Genomic DNA, 17,142 nt, shown 5'->3' with positions numbered 1-17,142 from the left:
AAAAAATGCACATAATATATCCATCGCATATTGAATGGCAGGGAGAAGAGCAGTAAGGCATATGTCCATATCTAAGATACTTACACTGCCCCTGACTATAGGGCCCCACATACGGCATGAAAAGCAAAAAAGAAAATGTAGAGGGTCAATGAAAAATGACCCAGAAAAGTATGGTCAGACATATGGTCATAAATATCTGGATATGAGGCCACAAACGCACATACTGGGACCGTACGGCGTTCCTGTAATGGGAAAGAGAAAGTAAAAAATATAATGTATGGAAAAAATTGGTGTAGTAGTGCAAAGCATATTCCTGGACAAATTTGTCCAGATTAACACTACACAGGACTATAGCTTTCATATGGACATATAGACCTAGAATAGTTGGGGGTATGACTGGGGTAAATGATGATTATAAATCAGCTTGTATGTAATACAGTCTGATGGATACACCACACAGGCCCTGAGGGTTGCAGAGTAGAAGAGGAGAAAGAAGAAACCAAATGAGTGTTTATTATATATAAATGTTCCCACAGGAAGTCTAATATAATATATTAACAATATATTCAAATCAAGGTACACACAGTCACATACCTGGAAATCAAATGCATATAAAAATAATATAGAGAGATAGAAACAACGAACCAAGGAGGGTCCACCGAAGTCTTGAAGCTATGAAGCAGCAGATTGAATATAATCTATAGACCAATTAACATACCCACGTCAGTCTACTAAGCTTTCAGAGGACTCCACAGCCAAAACAAACATAAATCTAGGAAGCATTGCATACCTATATCTTTAAATTCCCAATGATTTCCTGGTAGATGTACGGTGGTATCAGTAGCCATAACAGGGGAGTTGCTCTCCTGTATTTATATGGCCACTGATACCTGGAAGTGTCCTCCCCAAACAGGGGTGGAGACCAACTCCACGTAAGTGTGCTGGCTTCCTGTGTGCACCTGTAAGAATGGTCCCCCGAGTGTGCGGCGCACAAAGTAACCCCTCGCCCACATTCAAGATGGCAATGTGGGTGGAGTGACGTAATGCGTCGCACTCCCGCTGACGCGCATGCGTGGGTCAAATGGAGACCGCGGTGACTACTGGAGGAGGGTAGAAATTCAACCTTGGTCTTCCCCACATAAAAGGATCCACAATCGCACATCATTAGATATACCACACCATGCGTTTTGCAGTTAGCAAAATGTCGTGCCCTAAAGTGATGACCATTGGGTAGAATATGTGAAGGACCTACATGTATATATTGACAGAAGCTACATCCTCCGCATGTGTATGTTCCCTTAAGTTTGCAGGGATCGCCCCTCATTTCACCCTTAAATTCACTCAGAATGATGTGATCTTTAATAGATGTGGCACGCCTAAAGGTGATAGATGGTTTATGGGATATAAACCTGCCTATATTTGGATCCATAGATAATAAATGCCAATATTTCTGAATTACATTTCTTATTTTTGTATGCTGATTAGATTACTTCATTATTATTCTAGTTGTATAACCTAGGATTTTTATCCCTCTTACTTTCATATAAAAGCTCACGTCTGGTTTTTAATATTGCTCTTCTATAGGCTTTTTTTGAGACATGATTTAGTGTAGCCCCTTTCTAGAAGTCTTGTTTGCAAAATTTTGCCTTCTGCTTGGAAAGATTTTTCATCAGAGCAGTGTCGCCTCGTTCTCAAATATTGGCTAAAAGGTATAGAGGTTAATAAGGACTGTGGGTGAGATCTAGAGGCATGCAGGACAGAATTGCCCGCTGTGGGTTTCCTAAATAGGCAGGTGGAGATGGCTTTGTACTCACCACGAGTGACAGTGACATCAAGAAAAGTCACCTCTTGTGGGTGGTGGGACATGGTGAAGGTCAGATTGAATCGGTTCCTGTTGAGTCTTCAATAGATTGGAGAGTAACTCAACAGGACCACCCCATATCATGAATACATCATCAATGTACCTGTGCCGAATTAAAATGTGGTCAGTGTACATTGCTAGGTGCTTATCCGACATAAGTTATCGCTCCCACTCCCCCAGGTACAGGTTGGCATACGATGGGGCACAGCATGGCCCCATTGCTACCCCCTGCACCTGAAGGTAGTGGGAGCCATCAAAGGAGAAGACATTGTGGGTGAGAACAAACTCAACAGATTGATTAATGAGGTCACTATAGGGCCAGCCATCTTCCACTTTCCATAAAAAATTAAAAATTAAAAAAAGAGGAAGGTAACACGCCAAATAGGTGGGGCCGAAGAGCCAGGACATGGCAATGGCCAAGAATAGAACAGCATGCATGTTTCACAGCAATGGGCAGATGTTGCAGAATGGCAGAATGTGTATTCCGAAGAGCATCCTCAAGGGCATGTACCTGGAGACCTGTATAGAACAGATAGGAATAACAATGATGATAATAACAAAAAATGTTCCATTCCTCCGGTGGTGAAACCCTCCAAGAAGGGTTTATAGTTCACCGCCTCATTGAGGCCTGGAAAGCATGTAGCTTGGAGAGAGAAAATCCACTTGAGTTCTCTCTGGAGGAGGAGCTTATTCCAGTCTCCTCCTCTGAGATTGGGATGCACTCTATCAAGGACCATAAATTTTTAAATTTTGGGAAACTTTTCATTATGAAAATCAGTAACATGTCTTCCTAACGGTAGGTCGAGGTTACATCTCTTTATACTCCAGACATGCTTGGACATTCTGGTGCGAAATTCAACCTTGGTCTTCCCCACATAAAAGGATCCACAATCGCACATCATTAGATATACCACACCATGCGTTTTGCAGTTAGCAAAATGTCGTGCCCTAAAGTGATGACTATTGGGTAGAATATGTGAAGGACCTACATGTATATATTGACAGAAGCTACATCCTCCGCATGTGTATGTTCCCTTAAGTTTGCAGGGATCGCCCCTCATTTCACCCTTAAATTCACTCAGAATGATGTGATCTTTAATAGATGTGGCACGCCTAAAGGTGATAGATGGTTTATGGGATATAAACCTGCCTATATTTGGATCCATAGATAATAAATGCCAATATTTCTGAATTACATTTCTTATTTTTGTATGCTGATTAGATTACTTCATTATTATTCTAGTTGTATAACCTAGGATTTTTATCCCTCTTACTTTCATATAAAAGCTCACGTCTGGTTTTTAATATTGCTCTTCTATAGGCTTTTTTTGAGACATGATTTAGTGTAGCCCCTTTCTAGAAGTCTTGTTTACAAAATTTTGGCTTCTGCTTGGAAAGATTTTTCATCAGAGCAGTGTCGCCTCGTTCTCAAATATTGGCTAAAAGGTATAGAGGTTAATAAGGACTGTGGGTGAGATCTAGAGGCATGCAGGACAGAATTGCCCGCTGTGGGTTTCCTAAATAGGCAGGTGGAGATGGCTTTGTACTCACCACGAGTGACAGTGACATCAAGAAAAGTCACCTCTTGTGGGTGGTGGGACATGGTGAAGGTCAGATTGAATTGGTTCCTGTTGAGTCTTCAATAGATTGGAGAGTAACTCAACAGGACCACCCCATATCATGAATACATCATCAATGTACCTGTGCCAAATTAAAATGTGGTCAGTGTACATTGCTAGGTGCTTATCCGACATAAGTTATCGCTCCCACTCCCCCAGGTACAGGTTGGCATACAATGGGGCACAGCATGGCCCCATTGCTACCCCCTGCACCTGAAGGTAGTGGGAGCCATCAAAGGAGAAGACATTGTGGGTGAGAACAAACTCAACAGATTGATTAATGAGGTCACTATAGGGCCAGCCATCTTCCACTTGCTGGGACAGAATGTGATAAATGGCTGCTAACCACAAAGAATGGGGATTGAGCTATATAAAGCCTCCACATCAATCGTGACCAGAGTAGCATAAGTAGGTATATATAAGCCATCTAAGATTGTAAGGAAATGGATTGTGTCCTTCGTATATGATGGAAAGCTGGCAACATAAGGCCTGAGATGTTCGTCTATCAGCGGCTAAAATTCTCAGTGATGGAACTGTTGCCAGAAATAATGGGATGACCAGGTGGATCTGTGATGTTTTTGTGCACCTTGGGAAGCGAATAAAAAAAATCAAAATCTCCCACGATGTAAGTTCACGCCACCAACGGACCGGAAAAAAAAAAGCCGCAACCGATCCGCCTCCATGGGAGGCTCCCGCCGACTGATGTGCCTTCGCTGTGACAGCTCTTATATAACTGAGGGCCGGGCCACTCAGTGACGTAACCGGGTGATCCCGCCCCCCTCTGATGCCACGGGGGCTTCCCCGCGATGTCCGAGGGGGGCGGGGTCACCTGTTTATGTCACCGGGTGGCCCCGCCCCCCTCTGATGCCACGGGGAAGCCATGGGGAAGCCCCCGTGGCATCAGAGGGGGCAGGGTCACCCAGTTACATCACCGGGTGACCCCGCCCTCAGTTATATAAGAGCTGTCACAGCAAAGATGCGTCAGTCGGCAGGAGCCTCCCATGGAGGCAGATCAGTTGCGGCTTTTTTTTTTGGTCCGTCGGGCGGCGTGAACTTACATCGTGGGAGATTTTTATTTTTTTACTTTTTAATAACGGACTTGTCCCAAGCTGTCTCTTGTCTTTTTTACCATTTTGACACTTTTTTTGTGAAATGGTAGGGGTACTTGTATCCTGTTACCAATTCACACAGAGGGGGGCCTGGATCTGGGGGTCCCCTTGTTAAAGGGGGCTTCCAGATTCCGATAAGCCCCCTGCCCGCAGACCCCCACAACCACAGGGCAAGGGTTGTGGGAATGAGGCCCTTGTCCCCATCAACATGGGGACAAGGTGCTTTGGGGGGCTACCCAAAGCACCCTCCCCATGTTGAGGACATGTGGCCTGGTACGGTTCAGGAAGGGGGGTTCTCTTTCGTCCCCCCCTCTTTTCCTGCGGCCTGCCAGGTTGCGTGCTCGGTTAAGGGTCTGGTATGAATTTGGGGGGCCCCTATGCCATTTTTTTTTTAATTTTGGCGCAGGGTTCCCCTTAAAATCTTGGTCTGGTATGGATTTTGGGGGTGACCCCTACGCCATTTTTTAAAAAATTTGGCGCAGTGTTCCCCTTAATTTCTATATCAGACCCGAAGGGCCTGGTATGGATTTTACGGGAACCCCCACACAATTTTTTTGTGGCTTACAAAAAATGAAATGTTGTAATGTATATAGATAGATATACAAAAATATATAAAATATATCTATGAAGCTCATAACCTCCTAATTGGACGGGGAAAGGACCGGGTATTTGCTACCCAAAAGATATGTAATTAAAATAGGAAAGGGTACTGAAAAAGTAACCAAAAGTCGGACTTTAAAGGCATAGAAACAATGGAGAAGTAACAAAAATGATATTCAGAATATTTATTGAAAAAATTTCATCGTATAAACATAGTGTACAAAACAGGATAAAAAACATGAACAATGGTACAGTTTGTAGAATGAGCCCTTGTGCGTCTACGCGTTTTGCCTTTAGGCTTCTTCAGGACACGATCAAGGTTAAGAGATGTAACAAAAAAGAAGAAAAGAAAATGAATCTCACTGTCTGAAATGAGATATATTCCAATGAATCAGTCAAATGACGACGGGTCGGTGCAGCTCTTGTTCTGGGCCGCCGTCATATGACGGTGGCACAGAACGGACGCTCTCGCGCACCCACGGGGGTGCGCAGAGCGGCGATCGTGGCCGCACCGTGTTGCTAGGACATGATGCGACACCGATCTGCATCCGCGGCTCTTTAACCATGTGATCGGCTGTGTCCAATCAAAGCGGTCACATGTAAACACGGAGATGCCGGTAATCGTCTCTCCTCGCCTCACACTGACAGTGTGAGGCGAGGAGAGCCGATCAGCGGCATTTCCTCACAGGGGGAAAGCTAGGGAAGTAATCAGGGCACTGATCATCAGTGCCCCGATTACAATATATAAATAAAGTGTAAAAATACCATGCCCGGGGGGGCGTGTCCAAGATGTCACTGGGAGCAGACGTGTGTTAACTGAGCTCCCGTCTCCGCCTCTTTATCCTGCCATAATCCTGGTGATAGAGAACAGAAATACAGCCGTCCTTCAGCAAAGTCTCTGCGGGGGGATCGGGCAATGCCAGTGGGCAAACGATACGGCAAGCAGAGCAACTCCGTGACCTCTGTGAGTACCCGTCCCACGCTGCGGCCTACAACACACGCAGCCCGCCATATGGAGGCTCAGACAGACCCCCCGCCTGACGGAGGTATCCAGGCCGGATCGTCAGCTTACGACGCCCTAATGCTGACGATCACAACATGCCAGGCTGCGCTGACCACGAAAATTGACCATGTGCAGACTGAAACGGCTCTCATCCGTAGGGACATGGACAAGTTCCGAGACCGCGTGGCGGAGGTGGAGAGATGGGTCTCTGAGACGGAGGATGTTCAGAGGGAGCACCATACAGACCTCCAGGCCCTTAAAATTAAAAGTCAAAAACCAGGAAATAAGAGCAGAAGATGCCGAGAACCGGAACAGGCGTAACAACCTGCGAGTTCTCGGCCTTCCTGAAAGAGCTGAGGGTGATGATCCGGTGGAATTCATGGAGGGGCTACTACCATCTTTATTGCCCAGAGCTCCCCCCATTTTTCTATAGAAAGGGCCCATCGTATTCTGGTGTCAAGGGGTCCTCAGGGAGCCCCCCCCGCGCACTTTCATATTTAAACTGCTACATTACCGGGACCATGACACAGTGCTGCGGGCAGCTAGGTTGCAGGGTGAACTTAAATTTGAGAACACAAAGCTCCTCATTTTCCCGGACTATACGGTGGAGACCCAGCGCCAACGGAAAGCTTTCGATCACGTCAGAGGCCTGCTACGTCAGAAAGGAGTAAAGTATAGTATGCTCTTTCCAGCCAGGCTGAGAGTTCAGGACGGGGAGAGGATTCAGTTTTTCACCTCACCCAGAGACGCTGCAGCATGGGCTGAAACACTCCCCAACTAGTCCCTTTCAGGTATGCTGACCTGTACGCATTGACCCAGGGCTCTTTTGAATACACCTGTATACCCTTCTGAACTGTGACAATCTCCTTGTTGAATATCACTGTTGAGCGTGTCAGTAATAATGCTGAACTTTATGGGGCTGTGAGCAGCCGGTCGGTGACCTACATAACTTACTCCTTCATGCAATGGCTGCTCCCACGTGGTTCTTTTGCTCTCCCTCCATGTTCCTACCCGGGGGACCCTGGGTGGGAGGGATCTCAGGATGGCATGGGGCGTACCCCCTTTCTTCCCTGATTGACCCACGAAGCGGCAGTTCCAAGAGGGGGAAGAGGAACTGTTTACTCCCATTACTACACTGCCTAGGAGTTGCCTAGGAGTCCTACTCTTATAAACAACATAAGTATACCCTTCCCATGTTGTTTACTCAGTAGAGAAACTGAATATTTGTGGAAGGAAGGAAGCATTGGGGTATAGCCTCCCAAAGTTTCTTATGAAAGCTCATTTATCATGCTCTTCCCTGGAGACACCCAGCTGCACTGGGGACGCTTGGAGGGGATGTTCTCTCTCTCTTTCCTACTTCCCCCTCCCCCCCTCTTCTACACTAAGGGGGCAGTGACAGGGATGGTGAGGACTGGGAACACTTCCTCTACAGATATTTAGATGTATCACTCACAGAAGAGACAGGACATACAACTTTAAAGAGCCAATGACTATTACGATCTGGGGTTGATGGTTATGTTATGTACCCCCGTGATCTAGGCATGTGCCCCCGGGGATCCGGGAGATCTACACTCGATATCCTTGCCGGACTACAGAATGTTTGTTTGTTTTTAAGCTAAGTCTGAAGTGGGAGGCTGAGCGCCTCTTGCACATTGCCCTCATGTTAGGCTGGAAAGCCAACCTTTGTTTGGGGATAGAAGCCCTCCTTCTGGATTGGGGGATGGGTGGAGTGGGGACAGTTGGTTAAGTTGGGCTGCCGTTGCAGACCCTGAGTTATTGTTTTTATTGTTTTCATGGTTTATGACAGTACTGTTGGTGATTACCTTGACTAATATTGCATGGTGGCTAATGTCTTTTGTGTGCCCGTCCGGGCCTGGAAGCTCTGATGGGAGGAGTTTGACCCACACCTATCATCCTACAATATTTCTGGACAGTATTAATGTCCTCCCTTAAGATAATTTCCTGGAACACGAGGGGCTTAAATTCTCCTATTAAAAGATCCCTGTTATTCCAATTTGTTAAAACCTACCACCCTCACATATGTGTGTTCCAGGAGACCCACCTAGTGGGGAAAAAAACCTTTAGCTTAAAAAAACCGTGGGTGGGTTATCCCTACCACGCAACCCATTCTACATTCTCCAGAGGTGTAAGCATTCTAATTCTTAAAACCCTCCCCTTCAGACTCCTCGATCTAGCTCTGGACCCGGACGGTAGGTATGTGGTGATACATGCATTATTATACAACGTGCCATGGGTAATTGTAGGCCTATACCTCCCACCCCCGGCCTCCCTTCAAGTATTGAACCAAATCACTGCCAAAATAGCTGAATTTTCCACTGAAAATGTACTTCTACTAGGAGACTTTAACCTGGTTCCTGATGCAGGACTAGATAGACTTCTTACTGCTGGTATGACCCGACAGGGACTTGCAGACTGGGCGGACACCTACGGTCTACATGATATTTGGAGATGGAAATATCCCCAGACCAAAGCATACACTTGTCACTCATTGACTTGGTCTATACGGGAGGATCAGTTCTCCCTAAGGTTTGTGACATCACGATCCTTCCCCGAGGTATCTCGGACCACGCTCCGGTTCTCCTGGAAATAGATGTCTCAATGGCCCCGTCAGACAAGCTCTGGCGGCTGTCTAGATATTGGGTCCCGGATGCGGAAGTGGAACCGAAATACAAGGACGAGCTGGAGTCATATTCGCAGATAAACCCTGACTCAGCCTCAGCCTCCTTAGTTTGGGACGCTTTTAAGGCATTCTCCAGGGGACAGTACCAGACTATTATAGGGCAAGTCCGTAGGACACGTAGAAAAGATCTCACAACCCTTGAAGTAGAAGCACAGACACAGGAGGCTTTATACGTTAGATCCCCAGACCCACAGACTTATGCCAGATTGCAATCCATTCTGGGAGAGGTTCTTATGCTGAGGACAGCTCGGACGCAGAAGAAGCTCCTCCATCAAACGCAGAGGATATTTGAACAGGGGGAGAGGACTGGTCGCCTGTTAGCCTGGCTCTCCAAGCAGCAATCAGTGGGCATGACCATAGGTCAGATTCAGGCTGGGAATGGCTCTTTCACCTCCACGCCTGAGGGAATTAACCTGGAATTTGCCTCATACTACCAAACACTATACAGCTCCCAAGTTGCCTATGATTTGGAGGATCTACTAGCCTATCTTGAGGATATTGATATACCAACCCTTACCCCAACTTATGCTGACAAACTAGATGCCCCTATTAAAATAGAAGAAATCCAAAAGGCTCTTAAGATGATGCAGACAGGTAAGACATGGGGACCGGATGGTTTCCCGGTGGAATTTTATAAAATGTATACAGAACAACTGGCCCCTAGACTCCAATCCCTATTCGCTAAGTCCTTCAAAGAGGGCCACCTTCCTGATTCAATGCATGAGGTGGTGATAGTAGTTATCCCCAAGCCGGGAAAAGACCCGACTCTATGCTCTTCCTACCGTCCCATTTCCCTCCTGAATGTAGACACAAAAACCCTCGCAAAAATCCTGGCTAACAGGCTAAATACAGTCATTATGGCCCTGATACATCCAGACCAGACAGGATTCATGCCAGGCAGGGGAACAGACATAAATATCCGCTGGCTACACACACATATAGCTATTGCCTCCTCCGATAAACCGGGAGTAGTGGCCTCACTCGACGCGGAGAAAGCTTTTGATTTGGTCGAGTGGGGCTACCTTTGGCGGGTCTTTCTAAATTTGGATTCGGGCCTAGATTCTTGACCTGGCTCCAAATGCTCTATGTCCAACCCAGGGCCCGCATCCGTACTAATGGGGTCCTATCAGAGGTGTTTAAGCTGGGGAGAGGCAAAAGACAGGGGTGTCTCTTTATATGCTGATGACTCTATCCTCTATTTAGCAGACGCCTCTGACTCCCTGAGAGCAGCCCTTGTGGTGTTTGACAAATTTGGCCATTTTTCGGGCATCCTAATAAATTGGAATAAATCAGTCCTTTTTCCCCTCTGCCAGTCAATGCCACAGATAAATACAGGAACCCCTTTGAAATGGGTAGACGAGTTTACCTATCTGGGGGTGAAAATAGGGAATGAAATGACAGGCTACCTGGGTAAAAATGTATTCCCTCTGTTTACCCAGCTCCAGCAGCGGTGCTCCACCTGGAGATCTCTTCCCTTAACCCCGGTAGGTAGAGGCAACCTCCTAAAAATGATTTATTTACCAAAATGTCTCTATTATTTCAGAAACACCCCGACCTCTATCCCCTGGTCCTTCTTTTGCCAGTTGGAAAGTGTAGTGATCTCCTTCATATGGGCAGGGAAACCCCCAAGGGTAGCAAAAACTATACTTTACCTCCCACTGTCTGGAGGTGGTCTGGCACTGCCTAATTTCCTGACGTATTATTGGGCGGCGGTCCTGGTGACGGTGAGGTGGTGGTTCTCGCAACCTCGGCAGGATCCTGCAGTCACTCTGGAGGCGGCCCTACTAGGGTCATATGCAGCACTGTCCAATTTGCCATACAGGGGGCCGGCTGACCCTGCAGTGACAAGTCCTATGAAATCCACAATTCAGGTATGGAAATCATCTAGGGCATCCCTCCTGAAACAGGCACATATTTCCCCCCACACACCACTTTGGGCTAAACCCATGCTCCCTCATCTCTGAGTGGAGTGGGAGGAGTGTCTAACTACATTTATACCATCTATGATCGCAGCTAAGGATAGATTTATTCAATTGAAATTTATACATAGGGCTTACTATACGCCACAAAGGCTAGCGAAAATCTATCCTGGTCTTAGCCCCAAATGCACTAGATGTGATCTAGAAAACGGGTACCTTTTATCATATGGTCTGGTCCTGTCCCAAACTTCGCCCTTTCTGGAGTTCGGTAGCGGACACTTTAGGAACGATTTGTGGAGTTACGATACCACTAGACCCTCTAACCCTACTATTGAGTCATTTGGAAGATATAGAAGGGGACCGCTATATTAAATTATGCCTAACATACTCGTTATTTTATACAAGAAGGGAAATACTCCTTAAATGGAAACAAAGGGAGGCCCCAACTAGGGAAACATGGCAAAAAACGATAAATAATGTGCTACCACTATACCGTATCACCTATGACAGTAGAAACTGTCCACAGAAATATGAAAAAGTATGGTCGAGTTGGATTGATGCATGTGGCTGACTCCCGACTGGGGATGAATCTCCCTAGTGAAATTCTTCACTAAGAGTCCCACTCCTATCGGCGAGAGAGATTGGGGCTACCCACTCCTTCTCGTTTTCAGGGTTATATCCTACTCGAGTTGACCAGGGGTGGGGACTATTCCCCCGCCCCCTGTTCCCCTCCCCCCTGGGTTGTGGGGGGTGGGGCCCCCAATAGACTAGTTCAGTTTGTCTGCTCCCATCTCAGTGTAATCACTGTAGGATCACCCCCTATTTTAGCACTTGCCTTATAATAATTTTTCTGTCTATACTGTACACCTCTAATATCCTGTACATCATCTTGTTGGAGCTGTTTAATTTGTACATATGCATTACTACTGTCATATAACTAATCACCTGATGTCAAATCCTTTGTATGATACTCGCTATGTTTGTACTGTCTTGTTTTTGTGTAAGAAAATAAAAACTTCTCTGTTAAAAAAAAAAAATACCATGCCCACCAATGCCAGCATACAGTGCCCACCAATGCCAGTGATCAGAGCCCACCAGTGGCAGCAATCAGTGCCCACACTGCCCACAAGTGCCACAAATCAGTGCCCATTAGCCATGCCAGTCAGTGCTGGCAATTAGTGCCGCCTATCAGTGCTGCCCATCATTGCCCATCACTGCTGTCCATCAATGCCCATCATTGTCGCCCATCAGTGGCACCCGTTAATGCCCATCAGTGCCCATATGTACCGCCTATCCATGCCGCCTATCCGTGCCCACCAATGCCACCTATTAGTGCCCATCAGTGCCACCTAACAGTGCCCATCAGTGCCGCTTATCAGTGCTCATCAATGCCACATATCAGTGCCCATAAGTGCGGAAGATTAGTGCCTCCACATCGGTGCCACCTCATCAGTGCCCATAAGTGCTGCCTCATCAGTGCCCATAAGTGCCACCTCATCAATGCCCACCAGTTCAGCCTATCAGTGCCCATCAGTGCTGCCTCATCAGCGCACATCAGTGAAGGCGAAAAATTACTTAGTTACAAAATTTACTAACAGAAAAATAGTAAAAAAAACTTTTTTTTCAAAATTTTTGGTCTTTTTTTTTGTAAAAAATAAAAAAACCCAGCAGTGATTACATACCAGCAAAAGAAAGCTCTAATTGTGTGAAGAAAATAATAAAAAAATGTTTGGGTACAGTGTAGTATGACCGTGCAATTGTCATTCAAAGTGCGACAGCGCTGAAAGCTGAAAAATGGCCTGGACAGGAAGGGGGTGTTCGTGCCTGGTAGGCAAGTGGTTAAAATCAGAGGTATTGCATAAACATATTACAATGTGTTACAAAGCATATGCTGAACTATCCAACAGAAACCAGAAGAGACAGAAAATTAGCAACAAAAGAGATACCTTCAAGTTGGTTAGGCCTCATGTACAAATTCCCAGTAGCCAGAAAATTTCCAAAAGTGTGAAATGCTTATGACAAACTGTAGAAAAGTAAATGATGTGCGATTGGTTTTCATAGATAATGTATCAAACAGTGGAAAGCTTATATAACATGGGGAACACTGAGGGACAAGAGGTGCCTACTTGTATAAATACTTCAGGTACTGCTACAATGGGGGCGGGTGTGCGTCTTGTGTCCAAACAAATGAATGACCACCAGAACAGTAGTACTGGGAGGGAACAACCCTTAATAAAGTTCAGCAGAGCTAGCGGCGTGTCATACAGCCCAAACTAGCATGCACTGCCTATGGATAGAAGATGTAAGGGAGAGATTGCATTACAAACACTGCCTGTTGGTGGTGACCAGGATAGTAGATATAGTAGTGATTACAAAAGTACTTACACGGGAAATCGGACACATGGGTATGCCCCTGGGAGACAGCCGGGTGCTGTACACGGAGCCCATATGAAAACGCTGGCTATTTATACTCACTGGCCCTCTCCCAGCATGTAGATGAGGCAATGTCATATGACGTCATAAGTGAAATGGATTGTGGGGATTGTAGGCAGTGCAGCAAGCGGATCTCCGCTCGGTTTGCGCATGTGCATGGTAGATAGGGTGAGAGAGCTGAATTGTGCAGTTTGTAGGCAGAATGATGAGCGAGACTCAGCTTTGATTACGCTTGCATACAAACCAATGGGACAGGAGAGCTTGCTCCGATGCAGGTGTCCTAGATAAAAGCAATAATAAACAAGGAGTACCGCTGCTGGGAGCACCTCCATCGGAAGGTATAAGGAGGAAGAGGAAATATAAAGCATATTCCAAATAGGCGCCAAATAATGTCACTAATGGGTCCCGTGGATAGACAGCATGGGCTAAATAAAAACGATACATATGAACACTTATACATGAATTACATCCATATTCGTAAATCTCATTCCATTGTTTAGACATAAGGTTAGAGTAATTAGCTTGAAACACAGTGACAAACTCATAGTATAAATACATTACTATATAGTGTGTGATATCACGTTGATCCATTTATAGGATCCTTTACTTGTTGGCTAAATAGCCACTGTAAATAAAGCGGAAACAAAACAAGTAATTGTTAAATAAGGAACAATACACTTGAAAAGAAGAAGGAAACAAAACAAAAAAGAAAAGAAAAAGGGGAAAAGAGGGAAAGAGGAGGGCAGAATAAGCGAAGGGCAAATATATGTTATATGGGAATCAAATACATGATTATATAAAAGAAAGGGTCTAAAACTTATCATGTCATTTAGGCCCGGGTATATGGTGGCCTGCAAACTGTGTATCCATTGGGTCTCTCTTTGGAGAACTCTTTGGTCAAAGTTTCCTCCTCGAGGGTCCTCGTGAATAACATCAAGAGCAGCAAATTTGAAGACCATTGGGTTATATTTACGTTTAAAGGCTATATGGTATCCCATAGTGGTATTTAAGAGGCCACTAGTGGCATAATAGACATGGTCCTTTATCCTCCTCCAAAATGGCCTGATTGTCTTGCCAGCATAGAAGGCTCCACATTGGCAGAAAATTATATATATCACTCCGTTAGTTTGACAAGTGATGTGGCGTCGTAAGGAGTGAATCCGGCCATTTGGAAGAGAAATAAAGGGTCCCACCAGTAACAGGTCACAGAAGACACAGTTGCCACAACTAAACAGACCCGGTGGGTTTTGAGCTCTATCTTCGGTTTTACAATAATGGCTCCGTACTAAATGGTCTCTGAAGGATCCTGAACGTAATTTCGGGTTTAGGTCCTATTTCTATAATTTTCTGTCTCTTCTGGTTTCTGTTGGATAGTTCAGCATATGCTTTTTAATGCAACACATTGTACTTGTAATATGTTTATGCAACACCTCTGATTTTAATTGGAATATATTTCAGACAGTGAGATTCGTTCTTTTTTGTTACATCTCTGAACCTTGATCGTGTCCTGAAGAAGCCTAATGGCGAAACGCGTAGACGCACAAGGGCTCATTCTACAAACTGTACCATTGTTCATGTTTTTTTATCCTTTTTGTACACTATGTTTATACGATGAAATTTTTTCAATAAATATTATGAATATCATTTTTGTTACTTCTCCATTGTTTCTATGCCTTTAAAGTCCGACTTTTGGTTACTTTTTCAGTACCCTTTCCTATTTCCTCTAATTTACGGACGTGGCATTCCCTTTTTTATTCTCCATATGTAATTAAAAATAGGAGGTAAATACTATCTGCTTAAAATGGCCAACATCCCTTTTATTGCATGAATACACTTTATCCCCTAGGGGTGGGACTTTGAAGGCACAGAGTGGTGACAACAATTTATAAAAAAAATTGAATTGTAATAATATCAAAAATAGTAGGTACATGTAGAAATGACAATATACAATTAAAGTAGAAATAGACTAGGCTAATAATTGTAGAGAACAACATGAAGTGTTACGATATACATAACATCAACAATGTCATTGCACAAAATGGAGTTGATTGCACATACAGAACTTACGAGTTTCGGAGTAACTGGAACTCCTTCTTCAGGGTTAATCCGTTGTGCAATTTTAATAACACTTATAATCTAGAAAGTAAGAAAAAATGCACATTATATATCCATTGCATATTAAATAGCAGAGAAAAGAGCAGTAAGGCATATGTCCATATCTAAGATACTTACTTCTGCCCCTGACTATAGGGCCCCACATATGGCATGAAAAGCAAAAAAGAAAATGTAGAGGGTCAATGAAAAATTACCCAGAAAATTATGGTCAGACAGATGGTCAGAAATATCTGGATATGAGGCCACAAACGCACATACTGGGACTGTACGGCGTCCCTGTAATGGGAAAGAGAAAGTAAAAAATATAATATATGGAAAAAATTGGTGTAGTAGTGCAAAGTATATTCCTGGACAAATTTGTCCAGATTAACACTACACAGGACTATAGCTTTCATATAGGTATACCTAGAATAGTTGGGGGTATGACTGGGGTAAATGATGATTATAAATCAGCTTGTATGTAATATAGTCTGATGGATACACCGCACAGGCCCTGAGGGTTGCAAAGTAGAGGAGGAGAAAGAATAAACCAAATAAGAATTTCTTATATATAAATGTTCCCACAGGAAGTCTAATATAATATAGTAACAATATACCCAAATCAAGGTACACACAGTCACATACCTGGAAATCAAATGCATATAAAAATAATATAGAGAGATAGAAACAAAGAAACAAAGAACCAAGGGGGGTCCACCGAAGTCTTGAAGCTATGAAGCAGCAGATGAATATAATCTATAGACCAATTAACATACCGACGTTATCTAATAAGCTTTCAGAGGACTCCACAGCCAAAACAAACATAAATCTAGGAAGCATCGCATACCTATATCTTTCAATTCCCAATGATCTTCTGGTAGATGTATGGTGGTATCAGTAGCCATAACAGGGGAGCCTTGCTGTCTTGTATTTATATGGCCACTGATGCCTGAAAGTGTCCTCCCCAAATAGGGTTGGAGACCAGCTCCACTTGAGTGTGCTGGCTTCCTGTGTCCGCCTGTAAGAATGCTCCCCCGAGTGTGCGGCGCACAAAGTAACCCCTCACCCACATCCAAGATGGCGATGTGAGTGGAGTGACATCATGCTCCCACTAACATGCATGCGCAGGTTCAATGGAGACCGCGGTGACGACTGGAGGAGGGTAGATGGTATGACACAGGCAGTCCCGCCCCCATTTAAGGATATGGCGCTTGTGTAGTGGATGCTCCGGTGTCAATCCTCTGTCCAAGCTACATGCTTTCCAGGCCTCAATGAGGCGGTGAACTATAAACCCTTCTTGGAGGCATGGAAAAATAAATGGATATCTGATGTTTCAACCTTGAGATCTTATACTTATATTATTTTCATTATTATCATCATTGTTTTTCCTATCTGTTCTATGCATGTCTCCAGGTACATGCCCTTGAGGATGCTCTTTGGCATACAGATTCTGCCGTTCTGCTGCTCAACACCTGTCCATTGCTATGATACATGCATGCTGTTCCACATGCACTTTCAGGCATCAGTGGCCATATAAATACAAGACAGCAAGTCTCCCCTGTTATGGCTACTGATACCACCGTACATCTACTAGAAAATCATTGGGAATTTAAAGATATAGGTATGCGATGCTTCCTAGATTTATGTTTGTTTTGGCTGCGGAGTCCTCTGAAAGCTTATTAGATAGATTATATTCAATCTGCTGCTTCATAGCTTCAAGACTTCGGTGGACCCCCCTTGGTTTGTTGTTTCTATCTCTCTATATTATTTTTATATGCATTCGATTTCCAGGTATGTGACTGT

At 44.6% G+C, this 17,142-nt stretch overlaps 1 long non-coding RNA gene across 1 annotated transcript in view; it reads right to left on the bottom strand.

The window, feature by feature from the left end:
• The window catches only part of LOC141101781 (uncharacterized), a 128,691-nt gene extending 112,255 nt beyond the window's left edge, over window positions 1–16,436 (bottom strand). Inside the window, exons 1-2 of the long non-coding RNA XR_012235020.1 lie at window positions 16,187–16,436; window positions 15,313–15,381 (exon numbers count right to left, since the gene is read on the bottom strand). This is a non-coding gene — a long non-coding RNA (uncharacterized lncRNA). The remainder of the gene's footprint in view (window positions 1–15,312; window positions 15,382–16,186) is intronic.
• Between the last annotated feature and the right edge of the window lie 706 nt (window positions 16,437–17,142).

Source organism: Aquarana catesbeiana, linkage group LG06 (assembly GCF_042186555.1).
Source record: "Aquarana catesbeiana isolate 2022-GZ linkage group LG06, ASM4218655v1, whole genome shotgun sequence".
Taxonomy (NCBI): Eukaryota; Metazoa; Chordata; class Amphibia; order Anura; family Ranidae; genus Aquarana; species Aquarana catesbeiana.
This window is presented reverse-complemented; position numbering and strand designations above follow the sequence as displayed.